General features: G+C 40.8%; 1 protein-coding gene across 1 annotated transcript in view; it reads right to left on the bottom strand.

The window, feature by feature from the left end:
• The window catches only part of FHL5 (four and a half LIM domains 5), a 37,685-nt gene extending 25,611 nt beyond the window's left edge, over positions 1-12,074 (bottom strand). Inside the window, exon 1 of the mRNA XM_079781047.1 lies at positions 11,877-12,074. The gene's annotated coding sequence lies outside the window, so the exon portion shown is untranslated. The remainder of the gene's footprint in view (positions 1-11,876) is intronic.
• Positions 12,075-13,998: the final 1,924 nt, after the last annotated feature.

Consider the following 13,998-nt stretch of genomic DNA (forward strand, 5'->3'; position numbering starts at 1 on the left):
ATGAAATGAATGTGTGGCCTATTTTTTAAGTTAAACAAAATCAACACAAATCAAAAGACTAAATTTATTTCTCCTGAATCTCTTGTATTTGATCATAGCACATAAGAAGTAGAAGAGATGTATCAGTGTCAACTCTTCATTTTACACAGATTGAAACTAAATTCCCAAGAGGGTATTAATCAGCTAATATTCCTTGCCTAAAAAATTCAGAAAAGTGGAATCTATCTTCTAAATAAAATTTTGTAAATACTTAATAGAAAATACCCACATTGGTAATCAAAAGAAACTGTGACAAGCTCTTTTTAGACTAGATTACTAGTTTGTAAATGGTGATCTATTTAGGACCAGAATGTTAAATAAAAGTGATCTTTTCTTTAAGATTGGCCAAAGTGGATGTCAGTTTGGTGAATCATTGAAATAATCTTACATTTACCATAATTTTGAATAATTTGTTTCTCAGGTTTGCTCTGTGTGACCTCATTTTCTCAAGGAGAAAGAAGGAACTGACTTTTTTGCACTTCAATATATTGGTGGCACAGTCAGTCTTTTCTGTAATAGGTTACTAAAAAAATTAAATCTTAAGGAAGATGAGAGAAAGGAGGTAGAAGGGGAAGCACAGAAGAAACTTGTAGGGAAAATCAGAAAAAGGAATCTCCTATGAATACAGGAAGCTATTTAGAAATAAAGCCTCCTGGTCCCACTGTCATTTTGATCATTTTTCTTTGCTATAAAAGGATGCTTCTGCCCGGCTGGGCTGGAATGGTTCAGTGGTTCAATGGCAACCTATGAACCAGGAGGTCATGGTTCAATTTCCAGTCAAGGCACATGCCCTGGCTGCAGGCTTGATCCCTAATATGGGGCGTGCAGGAGGCAGCTGATCAATGATTCTCTCTCATCATTGATGTTTCTACCTCTCTCTCCCTCTCCCTTTCTCTTTGAAATCAATAAAAATATATTTTAAAAAATAAAACATGCTTCTGATCTAGGTCCACTCTCACAGAATCACTAAATGTAGGAGCTGGGAGGGACTTTTGAAATTGTCTTGTTTCTCTCATCTAAGAAGTGAGAAAAATTGAAGGGCAAATTGAGTTGTTGCTTTTCTTTTAAGCTGATAAAGTGGTTAGTGAAAAAAACTTCACCCCAAATTCAGATTTCCAGGCTCCTAACAGGGGCCTTTTCTTGATGTTGTTTTCATATATTTAAATGGGCAAAAAACTTGTATGGGATGACCGCTTAAGTTCCTGCTGTGATTTTTCAAAAAAAAAAAAAAGAAAGAAGAAAGAAAGAAAGAAAGAAAGAAAGAAAGAAAGAAAGAAAGAAGAAAGAAAGAAAGAAAGAAAGAAAGAAAGAAAGAAAGAAAGAAAGAAAGAAAGAAAGAAAGAAAGAAATAGATAGAAACCCTCTCCTTATTGCTATCTGGCACTCCAGGTTTTAATTGCTGACCAGGTAACAGCCTCACATGCATGAACAGAGAGATTCCTTCCATGCCTGAAGCCGGGCTGCCACTAGCTGTAAAAATGAACCAAGTATCCTCAAAAGCAGGGGTCCTCAAACTTTTTAAACAGGGGGCCAGTTCACTGTCCCTCAGACCATTGGAGGGCCGGACTATAGTTAAAAAAAAAAAAACTATGAACAAATTCCTATGCACACTGCTAAGTCGGTTGTTAAGCTGGACAGGCAGCGGCGGCAAAAACACCCAGCGAGCTGGATAAATGTCCTCGGCGGGCCGCATGTGGCCCGCGGGCCGTAGTTTGAGGACCCCTGCTCAAAAGCAAGAACACGGCCCCTGCGACATTCAAGGCTACTCAATTTCTATAGGGTTTTGTTTACTGTAGTTATTCTTGGTTTACCGTGGATTGGGGAAGAAAAGCCACATATGAAACACAATATTTTACCTGTCAGAGCTTTAAAAACTCAGCTACACATTGCTATGGATATATTTAGATCACATTTGTTGTGATGGAGAGTGACCATTTAAAGCGTCACATGGTGATATTTAAAAACAGCTTTAATTTTTATCAGTTCCCAGTCCCAGAGATTCAGACAAAGTTGGTTCTCAGCATCCGTCAAAGGAAAGTGATTGTAGTGAGTACTCACAGCTTTCACTCAGCAGTTGTGTTTTTATAGTTGTGTTTTATTGGGAAACACAATGTGTCGATCTCGGGTTGTTTGTGCTAGCTTGGCGTGTAAAGGAAAGGGGACAATCTGTTATTCTCTTGGAAACCAAATGTTCACAGTGTGCGCTGACAAATACGTTTTAGTGTTTTTTAAATGTTCACCCTAAGCATCACTCCATGTGTGGATTTTTAAGGCATAGGAACATGTCACACACACGGGAGCAGAGACCTTTCCGGCCTTGTTCAGGGCTGTGTCCCTGGCACCTAAAACAGAGCCTGGCACAAGTGAATATTGAGTGAATGCAGGAAGAAGAAGGTCAGATGTCTGGTGATAGGATATTAAAGGTTTAGAGCCAAACAGTCGCTTCCTTTCCATTTTATAAATAGAGGCCCACCCTGCCTTTGAATCATGCCACTTTCTGTGACGCACATGCTCCAAGCTCTTGAGCTTTCACAAGCTGTCATCGGCCTGGGCCTGGCTCTTTTTTTACCTTTAATCTTAACAGCATAAGCAGCTAGCGCTCTGAACACAGTGGACCGTGGTTCTGTGGGTTTCACAAAAGAGCTCTCAAATGCCAGCTTTGGGCCATCCATGGGGCTTGGCAGGTGAGACCAGTTATCTTCCCATGGGAAGCGCTCATGCCAGCACGGGAGAGACTCACAAGTAATTTTTTCACTCAGTCGCTCTTCCACCAGATTAGGACCCTGGCTGTAAACTCTTGTGGCCCTTGGTACTTGAGCACACATACAGCCCATTAGCCCTAAATAATCGTTCCCGCTCAACAATAAGCTTCCACAGGCACTCAGTAAATATTGTGGGTGGAAGGGGGTGAGGGAAGAAAGGGAGAGGACATACGGACATGTATGAACATATGCATAGGGTGCTCTGGAAATTTTAGAAAATTTCTAGAAAACTTCAGGTAAAGCTTCCTCTGGAGCTATAACTTGAAAAAAAGTCTCTAAGGAAGGAGGGGGGAGGTTCCTAAGCATTGGGGAGTCCACAGACCTGTGCAAGTGGTCAAACAGCATGACAAGGGGGGTGGGCCACAGCAGAGAGCACTGCTGGTGGGGTCGGAGGGGCCACACCGGGAGGGCAGCATTTCGTACATGAATAATAGGAAGGCCACATATGAAACACAATACTTTTACCTGTCAGAGCCTTAGAAACTCAGCTACACATTGCTATGGTTATATTTAGTTCACTGTGTTTTCTTCTTGGCCAACTGAAGGGCACACTGTAAAAGTAGGTCTGAGATGTACGCTGTCAACTAAAATCTCTCCTACTTGGCATTTCAACAATTTATATTGATGTTAAATTTATAAGAAAGCAGGAATTTTTTTTAAATTAAAAATTATATGAAATAGCAGGGGAAACACTTTGTAAAGTGTGTGATTGTCTAACCACTGTGCTGTACACTGAAACTAATACAAAATAATATTGAATATAAACTGTAATTGAAAAAAAATAATTAAAAATATTTTAAAAGATGAATACTTAAACTAATTATATGAGAGAACCTCTCATTTCCCCCAGATTTCTATACTTGTCATTAAAAAAAACTCTCTCTCTTTTGAAAGTATTGGGGACACAATATCCCTCCTTTGGGCTCACTGATTCTACTCCACTGAGGAGTGATAAGTAACTGGGCAAAGTGTTACTCCCCCTCACTTCAGTGGAAATGGTAGTGCAGGGGCCCAAAACTCTGCTCCCCTCCCTGGAGGGAGCCCCCTGCAGCTGCCCACCCCCACCAGGAGTGCTGCAGGGGTCCAAGTTGTTCTAACTGCCCCCTCTCCACACACACACACACACACACACACACACACACACACACACACACACCTGGGAATAAGTTGTTGGGATCAGGCTGGGTGGTGCAGTCTTTAGAAAAGGCTTTGTTTTCCAATCCAGCTTTAACAATAATACAATTGATGACAAATTGATCCAGATATGACACCTGTGCCTATTTTGCAATTGTCTTAGAACTCTGAAAGGAGGGGGCACATGATTTAATTGAAAATTTCAAAACCACACACCTGTTCCAATAAAGGTGGTTTTATTCTTTAATCTGTTGTACTGTATAAGTGGGGGGAAGGGAGAAGAAAGAGAAACTGGTATACGTATATAGATAGATAAGCTTTTATTAACCATGATGTTAAATGATTCTCTGATTGTGCTAGCTCTGTAGTTTAAAACTTAATAAGAATAAAATGAAGGAATGAACAGCATCATTCCTAAGCTCTTGGTTAATAAAACAAGACAAAACAATAAATATTCTAATTATGTTTATCAGAATAACCATTAATTCTTGTTTTAAATGCCTTTGGGAATTTACCTTGTTATCTATTTTTTCTTTAGGTTATAGTTTATAAGATTTTTGGATTTCATGTATCAATTTTCCAGGTGGATTTTTGATAATGGCATGCATTTATTTCTATTAATTAGTAGACTGTGTGTGTGTGTGTGTGGCTTGGAGAAGGATGTAGAGGCTAAATTACTCAAGATCTTAACTAGTGAAAAGCAGTTTGGGAGAAAACAAGATGGCGGCATAGGTAAACACCTAAACTGCTGCCTCGCCCAACAATTTCAAAACTACAACTAAAAGACAAAACGGACATCATCCAGAACCACAGGAAAGCTGGCTGAGTGGAAATTCTACAACTAGAAGAAAAGAGAAAAGCACATTGAAACTCAGAGGAGCTGCAAAAGGCTGAGGTATGGAGATGTGCACATGGAGAGGGCAGGCAATTGAGTGCATGGCTGCCTTTTTCAAGTGGAAGAGAGATGGAAGCTCCCGACTGTGCTGAACTCCAGTTCCAGGGGAGACTCTGGGAACCCAGACTCATTTGGGGAGAAACTGGACTGTCTGATAGCGGGAAAAACTCAAGGGCGGCTTTCTCTCAGAGGTGCTTGCAGCAATTACCGAGGGACACTGAGACCCAGGGGCCTTATAGGACAGGGCTGACTGGAAGCCAAGGCTGTCTGCTCTGCCCAGAGACTCCGCCCCATCCAAGCTGAGCACAGAGGCTTTTGCAATTTTGCAAGTCTTGTCTCATAAGGGTGTCTCCAGCATAGAAGTTCTCCCAACGTAGACATAGCTGATCCTCACAGCCAATTGGCCTGGGGGTCAATTCCTCCCAGTGATACCAACAACAATCAAGGCTTAACTACAACAAGGCAGTGCACACAGTCCACAAAGGGGTGCACCAAGAGTGTCCACCTCAGGTAACTGGGGAGGCTGAGCCACTGGGCCCTATAGGACACCTAGCACACAAAGCTACTCTACCAACTCAAGGAAGCAGCGAAAATGCGGAGACAAAGAAACATCACAAATGAAAGAAATGGAGGAAAGCAAATGACTGGATATAGAGTTCAAAACCACAGTTATAAGGTTTTTCAAGAATTTCCTAGAAAAGGCCGATAAATTTAGCGAGACCCTTGAGGATATGAAAAAGGACCAACTAGAAATTAAACATACACTGACTAAAATAAAAAATATTATACAGAGACCTAACAGCTGACTAGAGGCCCACAAGAACCAAGTCAAAGATTTGAAATACAAAGAAGCAAAAAACGCTCAACTGGAAAAGCAAAAAGAAAAGAATCCAAAAATTTGAAGATAGTGTAAGGAGCCTCTGGGACAACTTTAAGCGTACCAGCATCTGAATTATGGGGGTGCCAGAAGAAGAGAGAGAGCAAGATACTGAAAACCTATTTGAAGAAATAATGACCGAAAACTTCCCCTACCTGGTGAAAGAAATAGACTTACAAGTCCAGGAAGTGCACAGAACCCCAAACAAAAGGAATCCAAAGAGGACCACACCAAGACACATCATAATTAAAATGCCAAGAGCAAAAGACAAAGAGAGAATATTAAAAGCAGCAAGAGAAAAACAGTTAGTTACCTACAAGGGAGCACCCATACAATAGTCAGCTGATTTCTCAACAGAAACTATGCAGGCCAGACGGAGTGGCAAGAAATATTCAAAGTGATGAATAGCAAGAACCTACAACCAAGACTACTCTACCCAGCAAAGTTATCATTCAGAATTGAAGGGCAGATAAAGAGCTTCACAGATAAGAAAAAGCTAAAGGAGTTCATCAACACCAAACCAGTATTATATGAAATGCTGAAAGGTATTCTTTAAGAAGAGGAAAAAGAAAAAGGTAAAGATAAAAATTATGAACAACAAATACATATCTCTCAACAAGTGAACCTAAAAATCAAGTGAATAAAAAATCTGAGGAACAGAATAAACTGGTGAATATAATAGAATTAGGGGCATAGAAAGGGAGTGGACTGACAATTCTTTGGGGGAAAGGGGTGTGGGGGGTGCAGGAAAAGACTGGGCAAAAATCGTACAACTATGGATGAGGACAGTGGGGGGGGGTGAGGGCAGAGGGTGGGGTGGGAACCGGGTGGAGGGGAGCTATGGGGGAAAAAGAGGAACAATTGTAATAATCTGAACAATAAAGATTTATTAAATAAAAAAATAAAATAAAGTAAAGCAGTTTGTGCTTAAAAAATATCTTAACTAGTAATAATAACTAGTACTTAACACTTATTCTGTTGCAGGTAATTTTAATATAACATGTTTATTTTTCAAAACAAACCTAAGAAGGTACACCATTATGATCACTTTATAAACAAGGAAAACTAGACACAGAGGCTAGTGACCTTTCTAAGTTCCCAGACCTAGTGAGTGACACAATTGAGATCTGAGCTTCAACCAATTTGGCATAAAAAGTATGGTCCAGCCCTAACAGATTTGGCTCAGTGGATAGAGCATTGGCCTGCAGACTGAAGGGTCCCAGGTTCAATTCCAGTCAAGGGTATGTGCCTTGGTTGCGGGCACATTCCCAATAAGGGGTGTGTGGGAGGCAGCTGATCGATGTTTCTCTCTCATTGATGTTTCTAACTCTCTATCCTTCTCCCTCTCCGTAAAAAATCAATAAAATATATATTTTTAAAAAGTATGGCCCATTATCAGCATCATCTGGGAGCTTATTACAAATGTAAAAACATCGGTGCCAGCCCAACCCAGATCTACAGAACCAGAATCTGCATTTTTACAAAGACCCTGAGCTGGTTCCTGAGCCCCTTCAAAGTAGAAGAGATCGGCTATAACCCACTGTGCTACTTCTCCTTAACCTGGAGAAGGAATCTGGTTATTATCAGAAGGCCTGTGGAGAGTCAGGGAAAGATTTGAAGTAAGAGGTTGGCAAAATCAAGTGGTTTTAGACCAGTTGTTTTAGGTCAATCACTCTGGCTTCAATACTTGGAATGCAGAAGAGGGCAATTCTGGATGCAGGGAGGCCAGTGAAAAGCTACTCCTAGACAAGTAAAGGGAAATGGCAGCCCGAAATAGGGCGGTGGCAGTGACAAAGGAGAGAAGTAGGTGAATGTACAAGGGTGCCCACAGAACTCAGAGATTCTTTGGATATATGATTGAAGGAGAAGAGTTAGTCACCCTAAGTTTCTGGTTGCATCGTGGTGTCATTTACTATCCAAGAATATACTTGAAAGAAGTAGAGTGGGAATAAGAGAGGGAAATAATAAAATTACTTTTAGATTTAAAAAAGGATCACATTTGAGAGGACTGAGGGACAGCCAAGCAGAGCTGACCAGCTGGGAGTTAAAGAGATGGGGCAGAGAAACCATATAAGTTACTTGGGCATTTTGGAAGGGGTCCTATGGCAAATCCCATGTCAAAAATGTTCCCTGGCCCGTCCAGGGTAGCTCAGTGCTTGCGTGTTGACCTATAAACCAGAAGGTTACGGTTCGATTCCCAGTCAGGGCATATGCCTGGGTTGTGGGCTCGATCCCCAGTGTGGGGTCAATACCCAGTGTAGGACATGCAGGAGGCAGCTGATCGATGATTCTCTCTCATCATTGATGTTTCTATCTCTCTCTCTCCCTCTCTGAAATCAATAAAAACATTTTCCTGGCTTGTCTCTGATGTCCCCGACCCCCCTTCCTCATTGTATTCACTGGGGTCCAAGCCTGCTCTGGGCAGTCCTGTACTCAGCAGAATTAGATCTGTAGCTCAGAAAAGATAGAGATAAAAATGTTGGATTCATAAGCATATGGAATGGATGATAAGTGAAGCAATGCAATTGCCAAGAAAGAGAAAGGGAGTCTAGAAAGTTGGGGAAAAGGGGACTCTGCAAAACAGACTGAGAATAGTGGTCCAAGAGGTGGAGGAAACCTGGGAGTTTGTTATCATGGATATCCTGGGTAAAGGGTGTTTCAAGATGGGGAAAGTAGAGAATAGGGTAAAATGCTTTTGAGACACCAAGTAGATAGAGAATGAGAAATGGCTGCTGGATTTAGCAATGCACTAGTAATTGATGACCTCAATGAGCATCGAGGGAAACTGATGAGGACTAAAGCCAGAATGCAGTAGATTGAGAAGTGCCGGCTGAGGAAGTGGAGGTTCTTTAAGAGATTCATCTGTGAGGCTGAGGAATGAGGGTCACTGGAGAAGCTCAATAATGAAGACGCTTTTCAAGATAGGAAATTTTGAACATGGTTAAATGCTGATGATGGAAGGAGACAATAAAGAAGGAAAAATGAGAGATTGCGATCCCTGAAGTGGAGGGTATAAGATAATGGGCATTAGTTTAGATATTCCCTTTTGTCTTCCAAACCACTATTCGGTGGGCACAGGGATTCAGGAGGATGGCCAGAGAAACAGGGAGGTCCGCTACAGCCATCCTTTTCACTTTCTGAGGTCTTTAGAGGCACAACACTCTCACCTTCCATTCTAAGCCTTGTTTCCACAAAAGAAACTGTTCTGCTATTTGAATCTTCCACTGTCCTTTCCATGACATGCCCAGAACAAGGGTGACCGTGAATTAAATAAGAACCAGCTTTGAAGTTGTTAACCTTTGAACTTCATCTTCAGCTATAATTCTGGCCTAAACCTTACCTGTCCTCAGGTGAGGGAAGTGTAGAGAAACAGTTTAGGCATACTTCCTCCCCAAGCCTTTTGGCAAGTTGGTGAACCCACTGCCCCAGGATGTGTTTGAAGCTGAGTTGTATGGCTTCATGGAGAATAGTGGTTCATGATAAGGACTGCAGAGAATACTCAAGGACAGATTTCAGGAGTCTCTCAATCCCAGAAATGTCAATGAAATACCTATTTGCAATGGACTTTTCTGAGAAGAGGGTCCATTGATCCTACCTAATAAAAGAGTAATATGCAAATTGACCCTAACTCCGCTACACCACAAGCCACGCCCACCAGCCAATCAGGAGCAAATATGCAAATTAACCCAACCAAGATGGCTACAGCCATGGAGAAAGTAGGAGGGAGGCTTGGGTTTCCAAGGCAATAGAAGAAGCCAAGCTTTCCCCTGCCCTGGCCGGTCTAAGCCTCCACTTAAGGCTACAAAGTTTCATTAAACAAATCCAAACAGAAATGGCTGCTGGCCATGGAGAGAGCAGGAGGCTTGGCTATGCTCCATGATACAAAGTTTCAATTGTAGAAGGTAAATAAATTCCAGATACCAGGGCCTCGGCTTGGGTCACCAGGGGGCATGGCTGGCCTGCAAACCACCACAGGCCCTTCGCTCAGGCTGCCCCATGCCTCAAGGGAACCCCCACCCTGATCCGGGACACCAGGGCAAACAAGCTGGCCCCCACCCGTGCACCAGACTAATAAAAGAATAATATGCAGATTGACCATCACTCCAACACACAATATAGCTGCCCCCATGTGGTCAAAGATCCTGCCCCCATGTGGACACAAGATGGCCACCACAAGATGGCCAGCAGGGGAGGGCAGTTGGGAGGCACCAGTCCTGCAAGGGAGGGCAGTTGAGAGGGACCAGGCCTGCAATGGAGGGCAGTTAGAGGCGATCAACCCTGCAGGGGAGGGCAGTTAGGGGTGACAAGGCTGGCAGAGGAGGGAAGTTAGGGGCAAACAGGCTGGCATGGGAGTGGTTAGGGGGTGATCAGGCTGGCAGGCAGGCGAGCAGTTGGGAGCCAGCAGTCCTGGATTGTGAGAGGGATGTCCGACTGCCCGTTTAGGCCCGATCCCAGTGGATCGGGCCTAAACGGGCAGTTGGACATCCCTCAAAGGGTCCCAGATTGGAGAGGGTGCAGGCTGGGCTGAGGGACACCCCCACACACACCCGTGCACGAATTTCGTGCACCGGGCCTCTAGTCCTATTATTTTAAGAAGATCTATAATCCCAAAGATGTAGGATAGATAAAATGCTCAAGATGATCATTTTGGAGGAATTCAAGGTATTATGGCAGGAAGAGGTTTCCCCCCTCTTTCCTCTTCCCCTTCCTCCAGCCCTCTGAGGGTACCAAAAGGTAAAGAAAAATGATGACAATAGGACAGGAAAAAGACAATTTACAAGAACATAGAAATGCAAGATTGTTTAACTGACATCTGACTCAGAGCTTCCCATGTGAACCCAAGTATCTGGTTTTCAATTCTAAAGAGATCACATTTCCTAGATTGAAAACAAAAAAACAAATCAAGATTTCTCTAACATATTCTAGAAAACCATTTATTTTCAATATTATATAGTAGAAAGTTATTAGGCTTGTCTAAGGAACCCAAATTAATCCAGCTTTACTCAAAATGTTGTTGGCAAGTATAATAAAAATAAGAGGTAAACTTGTCAGTGAGGTGATGTTACATTAAAACACAAGCCTGCTGCTCTTGTTTAGGTAGAACGGCCCCAGAATTGGCAACTAATGATAACATGTGGGAATAAATAGAACAAGCGTAGAAAACAGACATCAGAGTTTACCTTCCCCATCAAGCAATTTGGATTATGGATTTAGGCATAAATCACAATAAATATGTTAAGAACTCTCTTGTATGACATATGTTTGCAATATTTGTGTTGTATTTTAATCCATATACTTTGCTAATAAAAATGCTAGAATGCCATATTATGGATGTGAAATGAAGGCTAAAATGACTTGAGGGTTTTCTTACACATTTTACTTATGAGAATTACGCATTTTATTAATGACTTTTTTTTATAGTTTCCACAATCCTGAAACCCAAATTGATAACTGAGACGTTGCATTTGGTTTTCAAATGGGTGATAGACACAAAAGAGGGTCTAAAATAGTGAAGGAGGAAGCATAAACATGGGATACATGCTTTTGCTTAAGTAACACTACCTCAGTTTCAGGAAGCAATGCTTTAGATACATGAAGCATATTATATTTGTGTGGGCTAGACAAACAGACATTTTAATTTAATCTTAGAACACCTAAAATTAGGAATTGTCTCTATGCCTGCTACTGGAAAGTAGGCGGATTTTTCTTGAAAATAGGAATCATACTTAAAATATGTAAAACACTTCTAAGTGTGCTCTGGATACATAAATCCACCATAAACCTCAGTGATAAAATTAGTCATTCAAGTAAATTAAGTCAAATGAAACCCGCCACCCCTTTACGACAATGAAACTATGCCTCGTGAATAAAGACTATTTTCAGAATTCAGGAGGCAGCTCCAGAGTTAGCTGGACACTATATTGCTTCCACATGCATATCATCAAAATGAGAAATCTGGACAGCTCAGCATATAAAGTTTGATAACTGTTGGCTCAAATGGCTTTTAAAAAGTTTCTAAGAAACTTCAAGATCTATACTTATCTGCCAAGTATAAGTTTCCTCATATGCAGTCACTAGAAAGTTTACAAGAATTTCTTGTACTCAAGAAGCCAAAACACCACATAAAAAAACATGTAGGAAACATTAAGGGAAAGAAAACAAAACTTACTTTCTCTTAAAGCTGCTTCTTCCTGTGATTTAAACAGTTTGAAAGGAGACAATATGATGATTTTTTTTTTTCTTCCAACACATTCATAGGTCAACTCCAAAAGGAACAGAATGAGCCACCAGAGCTATCTGAAGAGTCCCTCCCAAATGCAGCTTTTTCAACTTTGTAGAAGAAAATAGGAGGGTTAAATGGGTTTCCTCCAAGTCTGGTGACGTGCACATAGCTGACTCCTACTGGGCTGAAAAAGCATTCCTTGTCAATTTTTACTTGAAATTACGAGTAATAAGTTCTGTGCAGGACATCCTTAAAGGGCAATCCTGGATTTGTATGTGAAGTAGGATCTGGATAAGCTCCAAAAAGTTTAAAATGCAAACCGCACATACACACTCAAGAAATTCTCACTGCCTAGGCTAAATTAAGGGCACATTCAAATTTTAAGAATTTCTAAAAGGATAATGTATTTTCTGTTTCTTTGATTAATCTGTTTTGTTGGTTCTGTTTCCTGGTGACTAACAGAACCCTTGTTTTACATTAGAAATGGCTGAACCACAGAGCTTTCCTGTTCTCACCTGCAGAGTTGGTAACTTGAGATGAGCCTTTGGTTGTGGCCTCTATCACTGTCTTCTTGGGAAATCTGGGAACTCCAAGCCTTGAAATTTGATAGAGTAACTCAAGGTTGTTACCTGCTTCCTGCACCTGCAGTGTGGACTGAGCTTTCCCTGTTTCTGCCTATGTCCCTATGAGCTGGCAGCGATTGTTATGTCATGTCCATTAAGCACAGGCTCATTTGGCTTTTTGAAATCTTCAATTCAAAACACGAAAAGTGGCAAGAAATTTCAAGAATTGAATTTAAAGAAATGTTTGAATATTGAAGTAATCCATAACAGCAATTCTTAGTAGGTCAAACTGACTCAGAAAGCAAGTGGCATTTGCTCCTAGAATCTCCATTGGAGGCCATTTCTTTAGTTTGTAAGGTGGGGTAGGAAATATTTTGCCTTCATTACATTAATTCCCAGACCAAACTTAAACTGTCCTTGTTCTAAGTGCTAAAGGAATGGTTAGTATTTCCTGAGGTCAAACTCAGGTATGTACAAAAACAAAACAAAACAGAAAAACAACATAAAAAAAAAACCCAAAAAAACTTGAGCTAGGAAAAGGACACAAGAGCATTCAATTAGTAATAAATTTTAATCCTCATGATAATACTAACCAGGCATTATTTTTCTCCTTTCATAAATGAGGAAGCGGAGTCTGGGATATAAAAAATGCCTAAGTCCCCATCTAGTTATGGGGCCATTACCCTCTTTGTTTACACTATGCTTTCTGAGAGGGTAATCTACATTCACTGATTCCACTTCTGATCTTCCTGTTGCTCCTCAAGCTATTGCAATCTATCTTCCAATTGAACCACTTCACCAAAAAAAAAAACAAAAAAACAAAAAACAAACTTCATTAAGCTCATAAATGATATTAACAACCCCAAAGAGCACTGTTTTTCATCTAGCCAGAAATTTCTCATCTCTGGCTGTTTCTTTTTGAAATTCTCTTTCCTTGGTTTACTAAGTTATATATTTTTTATTTCCTCCTAGCTCTTAGATACTCAGGCTCCTCCCCCTTTATTCACCTCATCATTGCCCAGAGCTTCATCCTCAGTTCAGAATGCTTCTTTGTACGCCCTCCATGGGTTATAACAACAAACAATTATGTATTATGACTCCCAAACTGTTATTACTCTTTGTTCTCAACTGTTACCACTCTCAAAGATTCTAGGCTTGTATCCTGTTGTCTATTGGACATCTTTGTTTAGAGATTCCCAGGCATCTCAAACTCAGTCCCAGATAAACCTCTTCATCTTCTCCCCACTTGTAACCTGTTAGTCTGATGCTGAAATCTAGCTCAATGAAAAGGCTTACTAAGGTGAAATGGTTCACGAATGGCAAAGTTTCAAGGAATGAAGGACACTGAGGACTAAGAAACTATTTTTATATAAGAAAAATAGAGTAAACTACTTTTAAAATGTTCAGAATAACAGTTAAAAATATAAATACATATAATATATGCATTAATTAAGCTAGTAATAATGAAAATAATAGAAGCTTCAAAGTTCCATAATATTTAACAG

This window comes from Cnephaeus nilssonii (genome assembly GCF_951640355.1).
Source record: "Cnephaeus nilssonii genome assembly, chromosome: 9".
Lineage (NCBI taxonomy): Eukaryota > Metazoa > Chordata > Mammalia > Chiroptera > Vespertilionidae > Cnephaeus > Cnephaeus nilssonii.